Source organism: Pteropus alecto, unplaced genomic scaffold, assembly GCF_000325575.1.
Source record: "Pteropus alecto unplaced genomic scaffold, ASM32557v1 scaffold171, whole genome shotgun sequence".
Taxonomy (NCBI): domain Eukaryota; kingdom Metazoa; phylum Chordata; class Mammalia; order Chiroptera; family Pteropodidae; genus Pteropus; species Pteropus alecto.
In genome coordinates, this window is record NW_006431925.1 from 7,503,439 (window position 1) to 7,509,581 (window position 6,143).

Sequence of the window (6,143 nt, forward strand, 5' to 3'; positions counted from 1 at the left end):
ATTCACACTCTCCCTTGCTCTCCGAACCTAATTCTCTGGGTGGGACTCTGTCTGGGAGCTCAGGTCAGGTGTTCATTCTTAAACCAATCTAAATGGCCAGAGCCAGGGAAAATCTCTGGAAGTTCCTGCTTGATCACATGCCTGCTCTGGTTCAATCAACAGTGTTCAGGACTCCAGAGCAAAATATGGCTTATATTTCAAGTGCCAACAGAGGCTCTTTGAAAGATTCAAATGCATGCAGCAAAAAGATAGCAGAATTTGGGGAAAAAACAGAGATTCGACCTTCCCCATCATTCTAGAGTCCTTGTGCCCTCCCTCCCCCGCCCACCCCCCACCTTGCTTCCCACTGAGTCACAACTCTCCCAAGTGTGCTGCATATTTGGTTACCCTGTGAAGCCCTCTCTGAATACACAACATTGTGAATGGTAAACAAAATTGGCTCCGGATCTCTCCGGTAAAGAACGATGACTCTGAATATAGAGAAAAATCAACCAATAGGTAACTCTAGTATCTGGAGAAGAGGCAGAGCACAGGTAGAGAAAGATTTTTTAACCTTTTGGGCTTTAGTTAACTCAAAGACTGGATGACTCAAGGGAGAGAACTTCTGTCTGAACTAGTATGGAAGCCGGCAACAAGAGCCAAGTCTTGCTTCATCATGGATGCCATGCGAGAACAACTCTGCCACTATCTGAGAGGTCCCAGACTTTATTTTAGATTTTATGCGCCATCTAGGTTGCAATATGAATTCAAAGGTTAACTCTTTTTGCTCAATTATGCATGGGTTATGTATTTGTATTTGATTTCTGTTTCTTACGGGTTTTGTGCCATTTGGAGGGAGGAAGAATAAATTTTAAGCTAATTGGGCTCATATAAGTTCCAAGGAACAAAAAATTTTATGTTTTCACTATACTAACTTAAGCCATCTTTCTTATAAACTAAATTTCAAAAAACTGTAGACTCTTATTTAAACAATTGCTATTTTAGAAATCCCCACTGTTTACTAAAATGTATTTCTGCAACATTTGTGAGTATGTTTTTGTCCCCTCTTATTTGCTGATTTCATTATTTACTGTTCAAATTGTATAATGTAGACAATGTATTTACAATAGCATTTATACACTGAGTTTGGAAATTGAGAGATTTCTAGAAATCAGACCCACTGAGCAACCAACGATTGTGTGATTCTGGTGTCTCTGAGCTATTTGGATGCGAAGGCTGGTGCTTCTGTTTCTAAACAAGAAACAGCTATCTAAAGAACTATCTAAAGTTTTCATTTTTCCAACTATCAAAATTCTTCTGGTTCACACCAAAAGATAAATGTGTGGCTTGAAAATGGAATTCGAGGGAGAGATATAAGATTGACCAACAAGCTCTTGTTTTCTTTCTAAACTTTGCTTCTATCCTATAAAACCCAACTCCAAAAGAGAGAGAAGGCATGAAAAAATAAGGTTGGCTGTGGCCAGGAGGGCAGCCTGAGACGCTTTGTGTGTGTGTGCTTACCAAGGCCTCCCACAGCTTCAGCTTGGCGCTGGCCCTGCTCCTGGCCCTGCCTTTCTTCCCTGGCTCCATGCTGGTCCTAAACGCCCTCAATGATGAGGTGCTGCAGCAGCTGGAGGCTGAGCTGGGCACGCAGACGGCCCAGCCTACGTGTGGTGCGGGTGCCCGCTGACCTGGGCGCCGAGGCTGGCTTACAGCGGCTTCTCGGCCACCTGCACGAGCTCCCCAGGCTGGAGAGCCTGCAGCAAAAGCTGCTGATTAACAACGCAGGCGCTCTTGGAGATGTGTCCAGAGGCTTTGTGGACCTAGCTGATCCAGCTGAAATGAATAGCTGCTGGGCTCTGAACTTGACCTCTGTTCTCTGCCTGACTTCCAGCATCCTGAAGGACTTCCCAGGCAGTCCTGGCCTCAGCAGGACAGTGGTTAACATCTCATCCCTCCATGCTCTGCATCACTTCAAGGGCTGGACACTGCACTGTGCAGGGAAGGCTGCCAGTAACATGATGTTCCAAATCCTAGCCACAGAGGAACCTAGTGTGAGGGTACTGAGCTATGCCCAGGCCCCTGGACACAGACGTGAAGCAGTTGGCCCAGGAGACCTCCATGGTCCCAGACATGCAAAAAAGTCTGCAGGAGATGAAGACAAAGGGAGAACTGGTGGATTGTAAGATGTCAGCCCAGAAACTGCTAAGCCTGTTACAAAAGGACATGTTCAAGTCCGGAGCCCATGCTGACTTCTATGGTAAATAAGCCTTGGCTTCCTGGGGCTCTCTTCTTTGTTCTCCCCTCTTTCAGGCACACCTAGGAGCCCTATTTTCCCACATTCTTCCACAGTGACACCACCAACCCTGCTTTACACAGAGAAGCACTGATGCCTACTGTCCTGCCCTCAGGCCCTGCCAGCTGTGCCATCTTCAGATCACTGGGGTGCTCAGTTCTCAGGGGTCCATGTTGAGCACCCTGAGTTAGGAGGCTTGGGAGAGAGAAATTATGATGTTGGTGTTTTCTCCAGGACCAGAATTTTAGGGATGGGAAAAGCAGAACAAGAAGCTGAAACATTGAAGAGAGGGGTTGGTCTCTTGCCCATGGCCAGTCCATGGGGAGAGGCAGGTAAGCTGTGTCAAATTAGAGGGCCCAGTGGATTTGCAGATGGCCTGGCAGGGAGGGAGGACAGTGCAGGTTCTGACCCACAGAGAATCCCCTTACTCAGAAAAGCAGGACCAGCTCTTGTATTTCATAACCTCGTTCTAATATCTTCTGACCCCGCCCCTCAGAACCTACCCTTTGTCCCCCAGAGGTGGGGAAGGGACTCCTGAGAGTTTCTGTACATATCAAAGGCAGATACAAATAAAATGTGAATTGTCCTTTTAAAAAAAAATCAACAACAACTCCAACTGACTTAACCCAAAGTTAATTTGTTAGAAAGCAACCTAGTCAAAAGTAATTTGGCTAAAAGCAAATTAATCAGCTAAAGAATTGAGTTGATATAAAAATTTGATTGGAAAATATTGACACCAGTTACTGATTCTTTTCCCAAATATTACTTAAACTTAGAAGCTACCCTCCATAAGTCTCTTCTTAAAAATTATTGAAGGGTTTTTTTTACATTAAAATTTTTAAGTTCATTTTCAGCCAATCATTCCTTCTCTATTCTGTTTATGATAGTAAAAATTTGGAATAATCTAACTCTTTAATGATAGGAGATGAGTCCCACGCCTGAACTGCTACTCATATCTGACGAGGAGAAAATTCTGGAATGTTCTAAATTAAATTACAGCTGCTGGAGAGTGAGAAAGACAAAATTGTTAGTCTGTTAATGGCTGCTGGCCAACTAACAAAAGATTGCTCTCATTCCTTCCATTGCCTGTTGGAATGTTGAATTAGTTTCCAGGAGGCTATTTCTACAGATGATTTTAGCCTGGAGCCTCTGCTTGTTGTTTACACATGGGCTTTCCAGACTGCTGCCCACAGCCAATGTACAGGAGTGGACATTTCTTTATGCGGACCCTGGGCCTATCCCAGAGCTGGCCCCACTTCACCTCTCCCACCCCTTTTGCCTATAGCTAATGTAAATTCTTTTATAAGGCTTACATCTGTCTTCCCACTTCCCCCTATCTGATGTATAAAAACACTTATAAATTCCAGGGTGATGAATATGCTGTCTTTTCTACCTAGCCATGTTGCTGGGTTTGGACTCCATGCCCCAAGACCGGTCTTCATTTGGTTAGCATTTTGGCTCAAAAAAAACTTACTTTGAAAAAGACCTCAGTCATGCAGTTATTTTTTGTCTGTCTGTCTGTTTAGCACATGCATGATCTCTATCCTTATCCAGCCCCAGCCAAACTTCACATAGAGTCATCTGCTCTTTCTGCTTCCACCTGCTGTCTTTCCATTCTCGCCTTAACCCACACCAATCTGGCTTTGGCTAAGATTATCAATGCCAGCGGCCATCATATTGTCCAGTTCAATAAACACGTTTCTGTGCTTATCTTACTTGACCTCTCTGCAGTATTGGCTGCCAACTATACCTTCTTTACCAAAATTCAATTCCCTTGGCTGCTATGACAACTCTCCTTTCTGACTTTTTTTTCTATGGCAATTCCTCATTCTCCTCTAAGGATTCTTCTTTTCCCACTTATCTTTTGAAGACCACTATTCCCCAAACCCTTTTGTTCAGATTTCTGCTCTTCTCCCTCCACATTCCCCACCCCAAGGCGCCCAGCCCGCTATGCGCTGAAGACCTTCAGTAGAGCATAATGTGGACTCTCCATTTGAGTCCTTCATTCTATCACAGACTAGCTCTTTTCCCTCCAGCAAGCTACTCTAAGCCTCAGTTTCCTAATCCATAAAATGAGAGTAATATTATGTTCGTCATAAGGTTATTTTGATCATGCAGATACGATAATGCATGTAAAACAATAAGCATAGTTCATGGAAATACACTAATAATTAGCTCAGTAAGTGTTATCTATTATTATTATCTTGCCTGAAGCTCCAAAACATGTAGAAGGCCAAAAAGTAGAGCTCATTTCCAGAAATAATGCAATCTCATTACTAACGGATTGATGAGCAATGCTGCAAAGCATCTCTTTCCTCTTCAGGTCACCTTCCGGTCCATACACAGTCCACCTTGGATGTTCTTCTTTGGACACACTATATGTTCTTAGTCTGATCTCCAGTGGTCGGTCTTCCCTTTTCTACCCCTCTGTCCTCTGTCAGGGTCCCAACTCCACCTCCCATCATAATCCCACAAAGCCTGAACCAACACTGGCTTTCTACTATGTGGACACCTACAATACCCCTCAAAAGGAGCAGCCCTGGGTCTTCAGTCTTCCAAAAGGATCTCCCCAAAACTATTTCTAGCTAATAATGACTACCTCTCACAACATAGATGCTGCAGTGAGAACTAGATGGGACAAAGAGGGTGAAGGGGATAGAGAGGCTTATTCTGTCACAATATTATTAATTATTCTTATAATTAATTGTTATATGTTTAGTGACATGCATTTAGACCAGATATTCACCAGTACTAGACTGTATTCAAACTAGAATATAAAATAGCCAACTTAACAGGCACTAAAATGTCATATTATACCTTAAATTCAATGTTTCTTATACTAAATATATTTTTCTCCCAAAACTATTTCTTCTTTTGTATCCATCACCCACCTAGATGTACAAATCAGGACCTGGGAACTATCCTAGCCCCTTCTTGTCTCTTATGCCCCTCATCCCCTTTTACTCCCTAAACATCACCTACTCTTCATCTACTCATGGAACTACTCGTGGAACTACTCGTAACCCAGATTCCACTTCAAGTCATGCCCTGTGCCAATTCATTTATGAATTAAATGACCTATCTCGAGTTACTGTAACAATCTGCACTTATCTCTTTGCTGGTCTTATCATGCTGTGGGGTAATCTGGGCCTCAAACACAACCATCTTTATGCTCTCAGTGCCTGGGAGAAGACCTGGCATCTACTAAGTGTGCAATAAATATCTGGTAAAAGAAGGGCAAGAGGGGAGGGATGGAGGGAGGGAAGGAAACAAGAGATAGAAGTCAGTTATTAATCTTACAACTTTTTCTTCTGAAGACTATTTATGAACTTATATTTTGGGTTCCAAATACTCAGGCCCATATATATTCTCTGCCTTTTTTGCGAGGCTCAGCTTGCTCTAAGGGTTAGGGCTTCAGAGCAGTGCAAAATCCCATAGTCATTTGCAACTAATAGAGAGAAGGTAATAATTATCTCTTAATGCTTCTCCCTTTACCCTAAATATTTCCTACTCTAACTTCCCCTTTAAGGCACCATGTTCAATTCCTTTGGGTTTTATTGGCCTTCGCTGGAGCTTTCTCTTGGCTTCTTTTTTCTCCACAGAGAAGAGTCTAAATGGAAGACAGGAGGCAGGAAGGAAGAGAAGTTAGTGTTTAGAAAGATTTCACTCAGAATAATGGAGAGAAAACCGTCAGTAAAAAGAGAGAAGCAGAAAGCTTTCCAAGACACTGGGCAAGCACAGTTCTTCACAGGGAGAAGTGTCTCCGAAAATTCTTATAATCAGTCTCAGCAATCCAGCTTCTCCTCATCTCCCACCATATCTTCTTGCCTTTGATGTTAAGATTATTCTACAATGAATTGCTTGAAAT

General features: G+C 43.0%; 1 pseudogene; it reads left to right on the forward strand.

The window, feature by feature from the left end:
* The window catches only part of LOC102889965, a 6,980-nt pseudogene extending 4,733 nt beyond the window's left edge, over positions 1-2,247 (forward strand).
* The last annotated feature ends 3,896 nt before the right edge of the window (positions 2,248-6,143 follow it).